Source organism: Schistocerca serialis, chromosome 3 (assembly GCF_023864345.2).
Source record: "Schistocerca serialis cubense isolate TAMUIC-IGC-003099 chromosome 3, iqSchSeri2.2, whole genome shotgun sequence".
Taxonomy (NCBI): domain Eukaryota; kingdom Metazoa; phylum Arthropoda; class Insecta; order Orthoptera; family Acrididae; genus Schistocerca; species Schistocerca serialis.
Genome location: NC_064640.1, coordinates 941,840,618 through 941,860,640, shown reverse-complemented (window position 1 = coordinate 941,860,640; position 20,023 = coordinate 941,840,618). Strand labels below are relative to the sequence as shown.

Here is a 20,023-nt window from a genome sequence, read left to right as displayed (position 1 = left end):
GGCAACTTTTTATCCTTTTGTGTAAGGTTGGTGTGCTATTTCAGAGATTTTTGCCTGTTATTTTTTCGATTCTTCTTTGAGGTTGGTTTAACTGATTTTGTTTGAATCGAATTTTCTGGTGTATTTTCTTCAGTGTGTTACTTTTACTATTATTATTATTATCATTATTATTATTAGTAGTAGTAGTAGTAGTAACAACAGTTATAGTATCGCTAGAATTAACATTACTGATCCTTAGACAGTACTGTTACATTGTCATTAGATACATTCAAAGCAATTTTACTTGTGTTAATATGATTTTATTATTATTTATCGTATTAAAATTATTGTTATTTCTTAAGAAACTGTGGTGTAAGAAATACTATATATGTGAAACGCTGTTCCTATGAAAGTGAAAGCCTGAAGACCCTAATGTGATAATGTTAAATAAATGAAGAAATAAAAACAAAATAAATTTTCTCTTAATTTCGTTTCCATTACTGTGCAGTCTCTGATATGTATGCTTAAGTGCAACCCACCAGAATGAGAAAACTTCCGTCATAGTCCAAATACTCATCAATGCACACGTGTGATAGTACAACCGTAGGAGGTCGGCCGGGTTATCAGGCTTCCTAGTCAAAGGTTTAACATCAATTGTATCTTTTGCAATAGTGGTAGAAGTAGCCCTGCTGAGTTTTCAGTCAGGTGACTGTGGATCATGTTGCACCCAAAATTACAGCCAAATTACCGTATTTCTAGTCTGACAAGTAGACAGTTAGCCACTAAACCATACAATCGTCTGCATAGGCTTTTCTACCTACAAAGTGGTGACTTTGTCGAGATCTTTCTTACTTACCAAACTCTCTTACTCTCCTTACTTTCTCGTATTTTTTTACGCAAAGTTTCTTAAGTAAAGCTAGTTCGACTTATTAGCAGTAGTACTGTGTTATTTAACTCTAAGAAATCACCGGGAATCATTCTGTATCGCTGAGTCATTCGATTACGATACTATCAAACGTACGTCTGTTATATTTCCATTGTAGATTTTCATCGTTAAAGGGCTTCAGAAATTTTAGTTTACGTATGTCATAAACTCTCATTACTGTTTCGCAGAGAGTAAGTAACATAGATGTATGACGGGAAGTGTAAACGAATCCTAAACGCGAATCGCAGTAAAAATGAATTTGGTATCGAGTTACGCGTGCAGTAATTGCAATAGTTTGTGATGAAAGCGACAGCCGCCTGGGGAGCTGTGATGTAGCTAGCCTTTGTCTAGCCGCCGTGTCAATAGCGCCGCATTTGCAGAGCAGATCGAACACCGGCTACACTGACATGGCTCCCAGCAGCGAATATGCTCGCTCCTCTCGCTCTACACACAACTGCTTTTGCTTGCGCATTTACCACGAGAAATATATCATCATCATCAGAAGCGTAAGCACAGTCTGTAGTAGTGAAGTAACTGCACACTAGGAAATGCTATAAGAAAAACGAAAATGCTGCTCCCTAGAAACTGTCATAGGTCAAAACGTTTCGAGGCTTGTTAAAACCGGTAGTCTTAGTTATCATTCATTACACAGCGTGTATCATAACTAAGAGTGAAAACTGATACAGGTGGAGGTATCCAATAATAGAAGCAAAAACATTCCGATAAACATTGGTCCTCAAATGAGCCATTTGTGGGTAATAACTACTCTCTTCCACTGAGTTCAATATGAGAAGTCCACCCCTGGTAGCTGAGTGCTCAGCGCGACGAAGTGTCATTCCTAACGGCCCTGGTTCGATTCCCGGCTGGGTCGGAGATTTTCTCCGCTCAGGGGCTGGGTGTAGTGTTGTCAACCAAGTCAAATTCAAAGAACAGAGTGGAACAACCGACAAGAGGTGCACAAGTCACACACAATCCTAAAAACAGATTGCACCATATATATAAATAGTTAACAGCATCTCCATGTCCAATAAGAGCTTAAAGCTAGGTACCTCTTCAAGGGACCTACGCCTTCCGTTAAGAGGCAGCGCACAGTCTGTATGGAAGGATCTTAATTGTGGTCCCTCTCTTTTGAGCCCAACCCGACGGATACCTATGGTAGATCGGGGAAAACCACCGCTCAGGCTGTGTTGCTGGCGGGGCCGGAAGGTGCTAACCGCCACACCACGTATCATTGTAAGTCTCATTGGCTCAGTATGAACTGTTTGTACAACCAACCTACACAGCCTATACCTCAACCTCCACTATACTAAGAACTTCTCATCTGAAGCTTAAAGTTGGGCACCTCTTCAAGGGACCTACGCCCCCCTGGTAAGAGGCGGCGCACGTCCTGGATGGAAGGATCTTAATTATGGTTCCTCTCCTTTGAGCCCAACCCGACGGATACCTATGGTAGATCGGGGAAAACCACCGTTCAGGTCGTGTTGTCGGCGGGGCCGGGAGGTGCTTGCGCCTGATGTACTCTACTAGGAGCCTTGTAGGCTCAACACAAACCGTTAGCGTCATTACCTTATTACTTTTACCACGAGTACCCTTTCATTAGCAACTTTGAGCCAAGCACAAAATCAGTTACCTCTTTATTGTACATCGTAAATAGTTTAGCAGGCTGGACATGGAGGTCTTAGTCTTAGTTTCTAGCTTTAACGTACCCTAATCTCTTCTAGTTAAGGTAGTTTTTAGGATGGTAGATGTTAAAAGCATGGTGAGCAACGGCCAGAGTCTTGAGGGTCATTCCAAGACCCGGGCCGCCGCCCACAACCAGGTGACGGGCAATATTATACCTATAACTTCTCTATTCAGTTCTCTTCCTTCCTTCTTTCTAAATATTTAATTTCGTTTTGTTTATTAATATTTTACTTGATTTTGTATTAGTTATAAGTTTTTCTAATGCTGCACAAAAAAAAGATATCAAATGGATCTAAACAGAGCCCGCCTCCACGTGGCGGGACACGGGCAACGGTGTGAGTGGGGACGGGAGCCGGTGTGGTGTTACTTTCAGTCACTGCGGACCCCGGACCCAGTCACAGCGGCTAAGTGGCAATATACGACCCACCATAAGAAATTAGACGGTGGGTCATAAAATATAAGCAGCTAGTGAAAAAAAAAGTGTCCTTGTCATCATCATTTCATCCCCATTGAGACGCAAATCGCCGACGTGGCGTCAACTCGAAAGACTTGTATCAGGCGAACGGTCTACACGACGGAAGGCCCTAACCACACGGCATTTCCATTTCCAATATGAAACATTACGCTACTCATTAAAACTGTATTTGAAGTGTAAACTTTTCCATTAAGTGCCCTTCTAACCATCCGAGGAATGACAAGGGCACTTACTTTCATTACTATACAATTATTTTTTTTGTTCACAAGAGAATGCTGCGATTCTCACATCCCTGGAAGTACAACAGTCCTGAACGATTAAGATTGGCAGTCCTCAGATAAATCAGAAAAATGATTTAATTTATTTACTGTTCGTCATTTTAATTTTATAAATTTTTCTTCGATGTTTCGTAATGATGGTTTATTAAACCCGATCGAAAGAGAATAATTTAGCTCGCTGTCTTTACGATCGTATTACGATGTATTTTCCATCAATCAAGGAAAAGTCATTCAATGTCCATTTTTACTTTATTTTCACAGATTTTATCTGAATATAATCAAGCCAACTATTCGAAAGCGTTTTTATTCAATCCGTGAAGTGCAGACTTCAAATAAGTATTTGATTTTTGGAGAAAAATCGAGCACCCAGTCCCTTAAAAATTGTGTGTTGTAAAACTATCAACATTCCTAGGGTACTATCGGGATGATTCAAAAATAAAAGAGAATCAGTGATATAATAAAATATTAAAATTAGCTCGTTTTTAAATGAAATACTTTCTGTTTCGCTTCTATAACACAGAGCACTATGACGCTAGGATATTCAAATACAGACCTTGTGGAGTGCACTCAAGACGTATAATTTCATTTTCACACTTATATAACCAATATTGGCAATTTTCAGTAGTATGATATTTGGTTCAATTCCGGTGCTCTTTAATGTATGTGATCATCTGATTGGTTTCATACGCTTCAATAGTTGTGCCCGCCAAAATCATCCATAGTTAGAAAAGTGCCTCTGGATTGTGATTTTTTTTTTCACTTCTCCATACGTAAACACGTTCTACCGCTATGAAAATAGCAGAAGTAATTTATCGGACAACATCCCATGATTTTATCGGTCGACAGCCCGGGTATCGAGCAGCTTATTCCAGGTTTTATAGGTCTGGCAATGGCAGCTCTACGATGAAAATTCTGTTTGTACTGTTTCCACCACACTGTTCTGGTTTTCCCTGTATTCTCTTGATGTAAAATCTTATCAGATGCCCTCCTGGCAACGATTGTATTACATTTAATGATTCTTTCGTGTGTCAATCACTAAATTTTGTGTTCAACAGGTGAAGTTTTTGAAGTTTTACATTAACATTATGAGTTGTCGTATCACCATAGAGAATCAGACACAACTAGTACTTGCAATTGTTGTCACAGTTGCACGTATCAAATGAGCACCTACAGTTTACCCTCGTTGAAAGTCTGTAATATGCCTCATGATGATGCATCAATTGAGCGTCGCAAAGACCAAATATGCTACGCTGCGTAAACAGACCTCCGAACAGGCGGCTACGTCAGCGAACAGAATTAAGTCATGCCCTCGGTGCTATTCGTGGCAACGGCCTTGCCGCAGTGGATACACCGGTTCCCGTGAGATCACCGAAGTTAAGCGCTGTCGGGCGTGGCTGGCACTTGGATGGGTGACCATCCAGCCGCCATGCGCTGTTGCCATTTTTCGGGGTGCACTCAGCCTCGTGATGCTAATTGAGGAGCTACTCGACCGAACAGTAGCGGCTCCGGTCAAAGAAAAACCATCATAACGACCGGGAGAGCGGTGTGCTGACCACATGCCCCTCCTATCCGCGTCCTCAACTGAGGATGACACGGCGGTCGGATGGTCCCGATGGGCCACTTGTGGCCTGAATACGGAGTGCTCGGTGCTATTCACAGTACATACGCCAAGACTGCCAGTCCAGACAAGCACAGCGTTATGCTTATGGCAAGAAAGGTAACGTGCAATCCGTATGTTTGCAACAGAACAAACATACGATTTCTGCCCACTCACATAATTTTCGTGACAAGGCGCATGTAATCAATGCAGTGCATTCAAAGCCTGCTTCAGGCGTTAGGAAAACCAGCAAGCAAATAATTTCTCGAGTGCTATGCCAGTCCAACAAACGTTTTGTTCATTTTCATTTTAGTGACAAAAGTGTGAAATTCAGTTGGATACAGGTGCCTCTGTTACATTGCTGAGTCGTAACACATATAAACTGTTAGGCTCCCCACAGCTGTCTCAAACCAGCACGCACCTGATGGCTTATAATGGACAGGACATTCAGATTCTTGAAAATGTACTTTGCCTGCTATGTATCGCTCCCATACACAAACTGTAACTTCCTGTGCTACAACCACGCGATTGTGTCAACATATTTTGCCTTGGTTCGTCTGAAAATGTGTTGTCACTGACTGCATTCAATGCAAAAGACGCCGGCCGCGGTGGTCTAGCGGTTCTAGGCGCTCAGTCCGGAACCGCGCGACTCCTACGGTCGCACGTTCGAATCCTGCCTCGGGCATGGATGTGTGTGATGTCCTTAGGTTAGTTAGGTTTAAGTAGTTCTAAGTTCTAGGGGACTGATGACCACAGATGTTAAGTCCCATAGTGCTCAGAGCCATTTGAACCATTTGAATGCAAAAGACAGTGTAGCTCTAGCTTCCTGGAAGAAAACCCTGAGCTCTTTTCTAAAGGTTTATGCAAGGCTAAAAATTTCGTTGCACATATTACTATGAGAGACAATGCTCAGCTGAATTTTTACCGGGCCAGATCTGTTCCCAATGCATTACGGGACAAAGTGGCTATTTAACTTAAAGAATTGTAAAATAGCGGAGCTATTGTGCCCATACAAGCTAGTCAGTAGGCAAGTCCACTGGTTTTGCTACCCAAACCTGCATGTCGCATTCGCCTCCTTGTTGACTTTAACTCTACAGTCAAACTTCAAATGGTGATTGATACTCATCCATTGCCATACCTAGAGGATCTCAGGGACAGATTAGACGTTGGTCGCTACATTTCAAAAATTAATTTGCGCCACGCCTGCCTTCAAATACCACTAAATGTAGAATCTCAAACCGTGTGTGTTATGAATACTCATTTGGGCTTGTTTAAAATTTGCGTTTGCCTTTTGGCAGTGCTTCGGCACCCACCATTTTGTAACGGTATTTTGAACAGCTGACTGCTCAAGTACCAAACTGTTCTAATAATTTGAACGATATTGTCGTAGTAGGTCGTACACCTGAAGAGTGCATTGCAAATTTGAGTGCTTTGTTTCGTGTGTTATCTGGTGCAGGACTAAAGTGTAGACTAGACAAGTGTGATTTTTCTTAAACCGGAGTTGCAGTATCTTGGTCATGCCACAAACAGTCAAGGTGTACATCCTCTTCCGTCACACTTGCTAGCCATACGTGTCTTGTCAGATCCTTGAAAAGTCACAGAATTGCAGTCCGTCTTTGGGAAAATGAACTATTATATTCATACCGAATGCTGCACAAATCGCAGCATCATTGCATCTCTTGGGTCGCAAGAACGTACCCTTTGTTTGGACAGATAAGTGTCAAGAAGCTTTTCAAAAATTTAAAGATACATTACTCAGTGATCGATGCTTGGTTTACTTTGATCCTGACAAATCAGTTGTGTTGCAAGTTGACGCTTCTTCTTACGGAATCGGTGCAGTGATTTCGCACAGAATTGTTCATAAGAGAGGCCTATTGCTTTCGAATCAAAAGTGTTGTCCAAAGCTCAGTGTAACTATTCACACATAGAGGAAAAAGCATTGGCTGTTGTGTATGGTGTCACAAAATTCCACCACTATTTGTGTGGCAAAAAATTCTACTTAATAACGGATCACAAGCCACTGAAGTCCTTGTTTCATCCGATGAAGCCGGATCCTGTACTAACTACCCAAAAATTGCAAAGATGAGCTTTGTTGTTATCTGAATCCCAGTACGAGATTGTGTATCATCCGACAACTTAACATGGTAATGCGGACGCACTTTCACGTCTTCCGATTGGCCCTGATACAGACTTTGACGCTTCCGCTGCATGCCACATCGATGCTCACGATTCTGAATTGCTTCATTCCTTTCCTCTGAGCTTTAGGAAATTTGCACAGGCCACGGAAGCTGATTCAGATTTGAACATTTTGCTAAAATATATTCTCACATCTTGGCCTCGCTCATTGCATAGCATAAAGAACTCTGTAGAGCGCCGATACGTTGCACGTCGGCATAGCTTCGCTATACAGCGAGGTGAGATTCTTGCTCAAAAATGACAGTGGACAATCACTTGTGTTGATCCCCAGATCTTTGCAAAAAGAAGTGTTGCAGTTACTTCACTAAGGACACTGGGAAATTGTTCCTACGAAACAGTTAGCACGACACTGTACATCGCAGGGTATGGACACACAAATCGAAGAGATGACGTCACGATGTCACACACGTGCGGAAAATGTCCGCTCAACCACAAAAATTCTCTGCTTGGACTAAGTCGCAGTCACCATGGCAACGTGTGCACATCGACTTTGCGGGACCTTTTTGTAACATTCGTTGGTTGATTGTGGCAGACTTTTACAGCAAGTTTCCTTTTGCTGTGCCAATGAACTCGACAACATCACGTCGCTCAGTTCAGGAGTTGTCCTCTATATTTTGCCTCGAAGGTTTGCCTGACGGCGCAGGGTCGGACAACGGCCCTCAGTTCACGTCAAATGAGTATGAAACATTTTGCGAATGCGATGGCATAGAGTATGTAACTAGTGCTCCGTTCCATTTACAGTCAAACGGCGAAGCGGAACATTTTGTCAGAACCTTCAAGCAACAAAAAATGGTTCAAATGGCTCTGAGCACTATGGGACTTAATATCTGAGGTCATCAGTCCACTAGAACTTTGAGCTACTTAAACCTAACTAACCTAGGGACATCACACACATCCATGCCCGAGGCATGATTCGAACCTGCGATCGTAGCGGTCGCGCGGATCCAGACTGAAGTGCCTAGAACCGCTCGGCCACGCTGTCCAGCCCTTCAAGCAACAGATGGCCAAACTTCGCACCGCCACACAACGGATCAAGCACTGCAACTGTTTCTCGCCTCATATCGTTCGCATCCACGAGATGGAAAATGGCCGGCGGAAATGCTACACGGCCGCCGCCATCGGGCACTGCTTAAACTGCTCCACTCTCCTCAGCATCTGGCGCCGAAGGAAGGCCGCAACTATCGGTTCGTGCCTCATGATATTGTATTTTTCAGGGTTTTTAGCGGCAGCAGACGGTGGGTGCGAGGCAAGATGCTTCGTCGACTTGGCACATGCATGTATATCATTTCAGGCCCAGACGGATTACAGCGCCGACATCACAACCAAATTCGTCACTGTCATGTGCACGATGATCCTTCTGTATCTCTTTCCCCAGATTCACGGATCCTGAGCACACCGCAACCGCAGTAGCCGCCAGAGGGTGTCATCTCGACACCACGGGACGACCCCATGGAGACGGAGCCTTCGCCTCCTCCGCTTCCTCTCTTCCTACCGATCGAGCTAGACCCGCCCACGCCGCAGCAGCCGACGCCTTCTACATCTTTGCACGGGTCTCAGGAGGTGCACGTGTACCCTTCTGGGCGTTTTCCGGGGAACGTTTGCACCAGAGCGAAGGTCTGCAGGATTCATGGTGTCAATCGCCTCCAGCCTTACTTCAGACATTAGTGGAGTCCATGCCAAGTCGAGTTGCGGCACTTCTGCATGCTCGCAGAGGCCCTGCACGATATTAGACAGTTGTACCAGTTTCTTTGTCTCTTTATTGTACATCCTCCATTGTGTGTGATGCGATCTCTCGTCTGTGAGTGGTTACTGCCCGCTGACGTCGAACATAGGCGGTGGTCCCATTAGTGTGACTGTACCGCATGTTTCTTTGAATTTATACCTCATCTGATCTACAGTTGCATCGCTTGGAAGGAGTGGAGACAGCTTCTTAGCAAGGCGTGAAGCGAAATTTTTCTGCTGTTTTAAACAGATATATTCTGCGTTTAACTGTGGTGGATTTGGATGTTATGGTATTCAGTCTCGCTGCTACGACCTTGTGGTGGCTAATCCCTCTATATTCCGTATTTACTCAGGATTATTTGTTTCTGAGAGCTCGAGTATGTTTCCGAAGTCATTTACACTTCCAGTATGGACGACATGGAAGTAAACATACCTGGCGTAGAGAAACTGCTGAAAGATTTGAAAACAAATAAGTCACCAGGTCTAGATGGAACCCCAGTTAGATTTTACAAAGAGTATTCTACGGCACTGGCTCTTTACCTAGTTTATATTTATCGTGAATATCTCGCCCAGCACAAAGCACCAAGCGACTGGAAAAAAAGCACATGTGACTCCCGTATATAAGAAAGGTAAAAGAACGGACCCGCAAAATTACAGACCAATATCCCTAACTTCTGTTTGCTGCAGAATCCTTTAACATATTCTCAGCTCCAATATAATAAACTTTCATGAGAATAAGAAGCTTATGTCCACGAATGAGCATCGTTTTAGAAAGCTCTTGCGAAACTCAAAAAAATGGTTCAAATGGCTCTGAGCACTATGGGACTCAACTGCTGAGGTCATTAGTCCCCTAGAACTTAGAAGTAGTTAAACCTAACTAACCTAATGACATCACAAACATCCATGCCCGAGGCAGGATTCGAACCTGCGACCGTAGCGGTCTTGCGGTTCCAGACTGCAGCGCCTTTAACCGCACGGCCACTTCGGCCGGCTCTTGCGAAACTCATCTTGCCCTTTTCTCACATGATATAATGAGAGCTATGGATGAAAGGCAACAAGCATAGTTCATATTTCTAGATTAACGAAATAATTTGACACGGTGCCACGTTACAGGCTGTTAACGAAAGTACGAGTATATGAAATAAGTTCACAGATATGCGAGTGGCTCGAAGACTTCTTAAATAATGGAACCCAGTATGTTGTCCTCGACGACTAGTGTTCATCAGAGACAAGGGTATCGTCAGCAGTGCCACAGGGAAGTGTGACAGGACCGATGTTGTTCTCTATATACATAAATTATTAGGCGGACTGGATGGGCAGCAATCTGCGGTTGTTTGCTGATGATGCCATGGGGCACGGTAAGATGTGGAAGCTGAATGACTGTAGGAAGATACAAGACGATTCAGACAAAATTTCCAGTTGGTGTGAGGAATGGCAGCTAGCCGTAAATGTGGAAAAATATAAGTTAATGTGGATGAGTAGGAAGAACAGACCTGTAATGTTCGGATACAGTATTACTAGTGTCCTGCTTGACACAGTCAAGTCGTTTCTTGCAAGTATCTGAGCGTGACGTTGCAAAGCCATATGAGGTGGAACGAGCATGTGAGAACTGTGGTGGGGACGGCGAATGGTCAACTTCGGTTTATTGAGAGAATTTTAGGAAAGAGTGGTTCACCTGCAAAGGAGACCGCATATAGGACGCTGGTGCGACCAATACTTGAGTACTGCTCGGGGGGAAGTATGAAATGATAATTTAATCGACACACTAGCTGCAAACATCCGTTGATGTACATCACTGTGGACATGTTGAAAATGTGTGCCCCGACCGGGACTCGAACCCGGGATCTCCTTACATGACAGACGCTTTATCCATCTGAGCCACCGAGGGCACAGAGGATAGTGTGCCTGCAGGGACTTATCCCTCGCACGCTCCCCGTGAGACCTACATTCCCAACATGTCGACACCACTACATTCGTAGTGCGCCTAATAGGTGTTTGCCCCTCAGATTAATCTACAACAGGAGATCCCGAGTTCGAGCCCCGGTCGGGGCACACATTTTCAACACGTCCCCAGTTATCTACATCAGCGCCTGTTTGCAGCTAGGGAGTCGATTTAATTATCATTTCATTCCAGAGAAGCTGCGCGGTCATCAATGGTATCTGTTCTTTCGGGAACAGATACTACCTTCATATACTGCTCAAGTGTTTGGGATTCGTACCAGGTCGGGTTGAAGGCAAACACTGAAGCAATTCAGAGGTGGACAGCTAGATTTGTTACCGGTAGGTTCGTACAACACGTGTTACCGAGATGCATAGGGAACTCAAATGGGAATCCCTGAAGGGAAGGCGACGTTCTTTTCGAGAAACACTAGTGGGAAAATACAGAGAATCCGCATTTGAAGCTGACTATCAAACGATTCTACTGCCGCCAACATACATCGCTCGTAAGGGCCACGAAGATAAGACATGATAAATTAGGGCTCATACAGGGGCCTACAGATAGTCGTTTTTCCCTCGCTCTATTTGCGAGTGGAACAAGACGGGAAATAACAAGTAGTGGTACAGGGTACCCTCCACCACACACCGTACGGTGGCTTGCGGAGTATCGAAGTAGATGTAGATGTAGGTGTAGAGTGGACTCCTAGACTAATAGTTCGAGACAAATGTCGGAGAAAGCATTCGGTACTATTTGGGACGACATTGTACGCATACCACCGACTTTAAACCTCTGTTTTCGCCAACATACCGAGGGGAGATTGAAGTCCCCACGAACTGTTGTTGTATAAGTAGAATGTCTATTTGAAATGAGTCTCAACTTTTCTTTTAACTGTTCAGCAACTTTATTACCTGAGTCAGGAGCCAACTGTTAATTTATTCCGGTTGCCAATGGCAAACTCCACTCATACTAATTCAAGGAACTATCTACTTTAATTTAACTACGACGTAAACTACTTCCAACAGCAATAAACACTCAACCGCCAACTGTGTTTAATCTATCTGAACACCCTTTGTTCTTTGTACAAATTTTATCTGAACTTATCTCTGGCTGCTACGTCAATTTACAACTACAATATCGATTATTGCTAGGTCTACCCTCGTCCTGCACCCTTTGAAAATTAAGTCCTTTCTGTGCTTCCCCGAGACCCTCTTATCTAAAAAACCACCCAGCGCACTCCACACAGCCCTTGATACCCACGTAGCCACCTCTTCTGTGTAGTTGACCCCTGAGTGGAACCCAAAACCTCCCTTCCCTACAGCACACGTCGAGGAATCTGCAGCCTAAATGGTCGTAGAATCGTCTGAGTCTCTGATTTACAGCCTCCAGTTGTCCCTGTAGCAAATGTCTGCAGTCAGTCCTGTGGATGCAGCTACTTCTGTCTTCATCTCACAAGCAATACTGGTAATCTTTATTATTTCAGACAGCCACCCAAAAGCAAGAGACTCTCTTTCACTCCAAAGTGCCATAACCTGCAGTTGGCTGTATTCTCTGCTCTTCATGGCATCTGGAAGGACCCATTCCACATCTGGGATGACTCCTCCTGGTACACACATAGAGTGCGTACTGGACTTTGTCCCCTACTTGGCATACCCCTAAGGGGCCCCATTACATACCTAACACTGGAGCTCCCAATTACCAGGTCATCCCACCCTCTGCGAATGTCAAGATCTCGCAGACTGAGGGGTTCATCTGAAAGAGGAAAGTGACTGCATATGGTTTAGGAACTTTACCAGTCACAGATAGCACCAGAAGCTTACTTGTCGAACGATCTGGGAAGGTCTTTAGATCAACCAGCCAAGAAGTATTTCACTGCCTACCACATCTTGCACCAACCTTCCACTCAATGTAAGTGTGGGCAGTAACTGGGGCAGTCGCAGTAATGGTCAACTTAGAGAACATATGAACGTCCCTTGGATCACCATATCTGGTCCCCCAAAGTGGTGCCCACTGGCAACAGCCTCAAGCTTTGTGAGCAAAGCCACCCCTACCTGGAGATGTCTGCAAATGGTCACCAACTCAGCTCGTATCCCAAAGCAGCAATTACAATCCCTATCCATTCCAAAATTGTGATGATGTCTACAAGTATTAAGATCTGAATAGACCTTTTGGTTGAGTTATACAACACCACAAACCGCTGAATGTGGCATTTAGAGGCTTATCAGGTTGAAGAGAACCAAAACGGTGGTCTTTCCCGAGAGAGTATTGCAAGAAGGAATAGCTAGTAAGATAAAAGGCGTTACGATTTTCGTCTACAAGTGGACGCCGAACTTGACTAGTACTACAGTTTCATAAGTGGGGTCAGATGGCTGACAGTGTGTCGTGCAGTGACAACAGGAGCTGTGTGGCAGTGACGGATGTTGTGGTGTCATATTGCTGGCCTGCAGAGTGACGCTGTACACGTGTTTATTGCACTAGGCCCGTGTCCGGCTGACCACTGCATCGTGGGAAGGTCAACACTGCCCCCTCTTGTTTGTACGTCTTCGCCCCTCGCCGCTCCCACTCGGGGTGACAAACGTTGGCCGGCACGTGCCTCGTCTTGCTGCCAATTATCTCCAGCGCGCCGCATCACCACGCATGAGCGCTGGCGGTGCTGCGCAAATGCACGCCATTCGACGCACGTTACGAGGCCAACCGTTCTGACACACGGGATAATCGGAAATTCCAATTATCGACTACTGAGCCTTATTGTGGCTACTAAGCACGTGAAGTTTTGTACAAGTTGTAAAGCTTCGGACTCTGCTATTTCTTGACGCACCGTGTTCGACAAGATCAGGATCGATCACCATGAGTTAGATTTTTCGTAGCTTAGTTAATTCATCTGTGTCTACACCTACACTCCGCAAGTCACCTTACGGTGTGTGGTAGAGAGTACTCTTGGCACTACTTTTTTCCGCTATTCGCATTAATGAATTTTGGAATTTTGCGCGGAAAGAATGTCTGACGGCAACACTATGTATCAGCTTTATATTCTCTGATATTCTCGTCGAGATCACTTGGCGAGACTTATGTGAGAGAAAATAATATGTGCCCGTTTCTTTTTGGAACGTACACTCTCGGAATTTCAACAATAAACCATTTTCTGTGACGCAGGACGCCTCTCTTGTAGCGTCTGCCACCGGAGTTTATTGAACACTCTTGTGGCGACTGAACTAAAAAAATGGTTCAAATGACTCTGAGCACTATGGGACTTAACTTCTGAGGACATCAGTCCCCTAGAACTTAGAACTACTTAAACCTAACTAACCTAAGGACATCACACACATCCATTTCCGAGGCAGAATTCGAACCTGCGACCGTAGCGGTCGCGCGGTTCCAAACTGTAGCGCCTAGAACCGCTCAGCCACCCCGACCGGGCCGGCCGGTGTGGCCGAGCGGTTCTAGGCGCTTCAGTCTGGATCCACGCGACCGCTACGGTCGCAGGTTCGAATCCTGCCTCGGGCATGGATGTGTGAGATGTCCTTAGGTTAGTTAGGTTGAAGTAGTTCTAAGTTTTAGGGGACTGATGACCTCAGCTGTTGAGTCCCATAGTGCTCAGAGCCATTTGAACCATTTGAACCACCCCGGCCGGCCGATTGAACGAGCCCATGACCAAACGCGTCCCTCTTCATTGGATCTTCTCTCTATCTTCTGTTAATCCAACTTTATAAGGTTCCATACTGTTGGGCAATACTTACGAATCGGTCGAACATGAATTCTGTAAACCACTTCTTTTGTGGTCGAATTATATTTCCGCAAGATTATCGCAATTAGTCTCAGCCTGTCATGTACTTTTCGTACAGTTTGTTTTATGTTGTCATTTTACTTTAGGTGACTCCAGTCTGTTACCCTTCATATTTAATAGTGTTCCGGGGTAACGACAAGCGGCTACACGAAGATGAAGAACGCAAGAGCAGAGAAGGCTGTGAGACGACGTCAACAGTACGCTGACTAGGACCGCACCACGACAGGAGCGGCCTCTACAGGAAGAGAATATAAGCGCCGGTCCTGCCAGCCTCGGCCGGACAGTAGAAACGGATACTAGTAGACCCGGACCAGAAGAGAGCGCTAGAAGAGCTCTTACTTGTAATCCATATCCATTACTTGCATGGACATCCTATATAGCAAAAGACATTGATTATTTGCATGTCGCCAATAACTTTGCGACACGACATTGTAACCCAAAGTTAAATATTGTCAATCTACTTTATTGTAATAAATAACCATTGATGTGATTTGCTTTTACGTTGTATAGCTAACAGAGAAAGCAGCATCCTTTAGGCACCCTATAAGAGACGAGTGGGTAGCACCCCACAAATAGTAGTTGCAGTTTCCAGTGAAATCGAACAGTAGTGCATCTCTTCGCCTATTTCTGTGCAGTACGACGCATTTACTTGTGTCACGGTCAACAACCAGTCGCTGCACCAACTATCGATCCTCTTCCTACGCTTTGCTATAGTCTCTTGACATTGCAGCCTTCCTATAGACTGCAGAGCCGTCCGCAGAAAGCCTCGCGGAGCATTCAACGTTTGCCACAAGAAAAAACTGAAAACCAAAACTCCGCGACCAGCCCCCGATTACGTTATTCGGATGCGGTATGGAGGGGTATGAGGGCACCACATAGCTCCCTCTGCCGTTGTCGGCGTGCCAGACCTTGGAGCCGCTACTTCCCGTTTAAGTAGCTCCTCAGTTGGCATCGCGAGCTCGAGTGCACCAGTCCCACCAAGGAAAAATCCTTGGCAGTACCGGGAGTTGTACCCGTAGTCTGACTTTCTTTTTCAACGTCTGCAGCGTCCTACACCTCTTTCTCTGTAAAATTCAACAGTATTTCAATCCAGTCTTGTCTTGCAGAAACAAGGAACAGTTACATGGTTCGTTATTAGGGCAGTATGGTCGAGGCAGTAGGTGGGGGTTGGGGATGGAGGGTGGGGGAATAATTGGGGTTGGGAGTACCTTAACTTCAGAGCGTACTGTAATAAAATAATTAGCTCAAACCTTTTGACGGATGCATTAGAACATTTCCGTGCTGAAAGATATAACCACTGACGGACCACTCACTTTCAGAATCCAAGTGTTCTCAGACAGGTATCATTCTGTATGCCAGTTTTCATAGGTTGCTGCTTGATATGGTGATATCACGAGTTTTAACGATAGCCTTATGGGACAGGAAATACTGACCTTCCATATCTTGACAAACGTGGTTTTTCGGACAGGGACAAGTACACACTTATCTGTAAATACAAACTTTTGTTTTGTAACGCGACTGGAAGACAGTAATCCATACATATTATAAAAAGGGATGTATAGATATAAGTATGTTTCACACCTCCTCCTAAACCACTGGACTGATTTTGACTAAACTTGGTGCACATATAGTGGAAATGATCGCTATGGAGTTAAGAACCACCTACCTATCAAAGGAGAGCCAGGAGGAGGTGAAAAACGCATATTTAATCATTCAGTATTTGAGAGTAAGAGCAGTTAGAGATTTTCAACAAACTTTACACGTAATTAAAAACCTTTGCGATTTTTTTTCCTCGCTGACAATCCCTGCAAAATGATGAAAAAAGTAGAAAAGCATTTTTCTTTCCATCAGCTGTATATATTATATTTATTCTTGACCGGGTTCAGTTCTTTCATTTATCATCAACAGAAAGACTAACCAAACAGAAAAAAACCATATGTAGTAAATACTGACGAAAAAGTTGAAATATAAGAGTTGTAACTCTAAGCATCAATATCGTATACAGTACTTACAAAATTATAACATATGTGGATTTAAACATGCGTATTTCTCATAGAAGACACTTCCGTATACCAAACGTAACAATGACAAAACGTGGAATATAACATAACCAGAGTTTGACAATATCTTCAAAATATACTCCTGACAGCTAACAGGCGACTAGTATCTCAGGCCTATGTTGCCTCAGATGGAGTCTAATATCCCAGAGCAAGAACATAAGAAGATCTGAAATACAATCGTTAGTGACGTTACGAGAGAATACTAGTTAACAAGACTAATTTCAGTGTTGGCACCATGTGGTTACTACCAACACACAAGATCCTACAAACATCAAAAAAAGTTTTGCATCACCTCGGTTCCGAGAGTTCCGCAACCTGTACAGAAAATTGGAATAGAGATTAACATAAACATCATTTCCGCCATTTTTATTGCTCCTGAAAACCACACATTGCATGTTGTACCACCATGGAGCGAGACCTTCAGAGGTGCTGGTCCAAATTGCTGTACACATCAGTACCTCTAATACCCAGTAGCACGTCCTCTTGCATTGATGCATGCCTGTATTCGTCGTGGCATACTATCCACAAGTTCATCAAGGCACTGTTGGTCCAGATTGTCCCACCCCTCAACGGCGATTCGGCGTAGATCCCTCAAAGTGGTTGTTGGGTCACGTCGTCCACAAACAGCCCCTTCAAATCTATGCCAGGTATGTTCGATAGGGTTCATGTCTCGAGAACACGCTGGCCACTCTAGTCGAGCGATGTCGTTATCCTGAAGGAAGTCAGTCACAAGATGTGCACGATGGGGGCGCGAATTGTCGTCCTGAAGACGAATGTCTCGCCAATTAGCTGCCGATATGGTTGCACTATCCGTCAGAGGATGGAATTCATGTAACGTACAGCCATTACGGCGCCTTCTTTGACCACCAGTGGCGTTCGTCGGCCCCCCATAATTCCTCCCCAAAACAGCAGGGAACCTCCACCTTGCTGCACTCGCTGGATAGTGTGTCTAAGGAGTTCAGCGTTACCGGGTTGCCTTCAAACACGTCTCCGACGATTGTCTGTTTGGAGGCATATGCGACAGTCATCGGTGAAGAGAACGTGATGCCAATCCTGACCGGTTCATTCGGCATGTTGTTGGACCCATCTGTACCTCGCTGCATGGTGTCGTGGTTGCAAAGATGGGCCTCGCTATGGACGTCGGTAGTGAAGTTGTGCATCATGCAGCGTATTGCGCACAGTTTGAGTCGTAACACGACGTCCTGTGACTGCACGAAAAGCATTATTCAACACGGTGGCGTTACTATCAGTGTTCCTCCGAGCCATAATCCATAGGTAGAGGTAATCCACTGTAGTCGTAGCCCCTGGGCGGCCTGAGCGAGACATGTCATCGACAGTTTCTGTCTCTCTGTATTTCCTCCATGTCCGAACAACATCGCTTTGCTTCACTCCGAGACGCCTGGACACTTCCCTTTTTGAGAGCCCTTCCGGGCACAAAGTAGCAATGCCGACGCGATCGAACCGAGGTATTGACCGTCTAGGCATGGCTGAACTACAGACAATACGAACCGTGTACCTCCTTCCTGGTGGAATGACTGGAACTGATCGACTGTCGGACCCCCTCCGTCTAATAGGCGCTGCTCATGCATGGTTGTTTACATCTTTGGGCGGGTTTAGTGACATCTCTGAACAGTCAAAGGGACTTTGTCTGTGATACAATATCCACAGTCAACGTCTATCTTCAGCAGATCGTGGAACCGAGGTGATGCAAAACTTTTTTTGTTGTGTGTATTAGTTTAGCATAAGTAAGACCCATATTATGGTATAATATGTTTAAACGAAGTTAATAAATAGTAAATATCGATAACTGAGTTTATCATACAAAGAAGAAATGTCAGCATTACGAATATGTGTCATCTTTATCACAAATAAAATGACAGGTCAACTACGATAATAGACGATGACAGTTGAAATAACCGAAATCAGTCAAGAATAAATATAACATATGCAACTGATGGCAAATAAAAATGCTTTTCTATAAATATATCACAGCTGTAGCCAGTTACCTACACAAGATTTTAATTGAGAGATAAAAATTTATCGCTTACGTCATTTTCGCTGTTCATGCAGTAAAAGTGCAGCATTAAGCATGACGTTTTAATTTATTGTTTCTCTACTACGACCGTGATCCGTGACACATTCTTCAAACAATATTCATATATTCCACTGAACGTACCAGAAAAATTTTACGTCACATAGTTCAGGAGATATGCCGTTAAATACGGAGATGCAGGAAAAACTGCAGCATCATGTATGATGTTTTAATTTATTACTTATTTACTAATAACTCTATTCGCAAAACATTTCTCAGGCAGTATCAATATATGCCGCTGATTGTACCTGGAGTAATACATCATTGTACGACACAGTTCAGAAGATATGAATACTGAGATGCGTGAAAAAGTATCGCATCAAGCATGACATTTTAATTTATTTTTTCTTTTCTTCTAACTCTATTTATAATGTATTTCGGAGACAGTAGTCGTATATACCACTGGATGTACCTGCGTAATTTTATCATTGTAAAGCACTTAGTTCAGGATATATGACGTCATAAACATTGAGCTGATTGAACATTAAACTACAGTGTGAAATTCGCTAGAGATACAGATGAAATATGTGTACAAATAGGTGAATACTTGAAATACATGTGAAAGATATTTGATACGTGGGTACACTTGCAAATCCATAGATAAAAAGCTCATCCTAAACCTTTGGAACGATTTCAACCAAATTTGGTAGACCTATTAATTACAGTCTGGAAAGAAATACTGTGGGGATAAGTACTAAGAACTACCAGCCTCATTTTGGGGACAGTGTGATAATGTGGAGAGAGGTGTGTGCAGGTGGAGATGGAGAAACAGCGAAGGGGAACACGGGATGGGCATAGATAGGAGGGAGGGGGAAATGGACAGAGAGAGGGGAGAGGAGGAATAAAGAGGAAGAGATAGGCAGAGACAGGGACAGGAAGAGATAGGCAGAGATATAGAGGAGGAGATGAACAGACAGAAGGTGAGGAGGAAATGGAGAGAGAAAGGGAAGAGAAGGGGGAGCACAGAGAGAAAGGAGAGGAGAAGATGGACAGAAAAAGGAGGGGTTGAACAAAAAGAGAAGGGAGAGGAGGATGGACATAGAGAATGTGGAGAAAGAGACAGATAAAGAGAGGGGGGAGGAGGAGTTCAATAACAGGGGAGTAGATGGAGATAGGAGGAAGGAGCAAATGGACAGAGAGTGTAGGAGCAGATTAACAGAAGGTGAGGGATGAGATGGCCAGAGATAGGGGCAGGAAGAGATGGATAGAGAGTGATTAGTAGAGTGTTGGATAAATCAAAGATTGGAATAATTATATACCCGCCCAGTGCCGGGTACTCAACAAGTAAAATAATAA

The 20,023-nt window shown here is 44.1% G+C and overlaps 1 pseudogene; it reads left to right on the top strand.

The window, feature by feature from the left end:
• The first annotated feature begins 4,663 nt into the window (after window positions 1–4,663).
• LOC126472040 (5S ribosomal RNA) lies at window positions 4,664–4,780 on the top strand (annotated as a pseudogene).
• The last annotated feature ends 15,243 nt before the right edge of the window (window positions 4,781–20,023 follow it).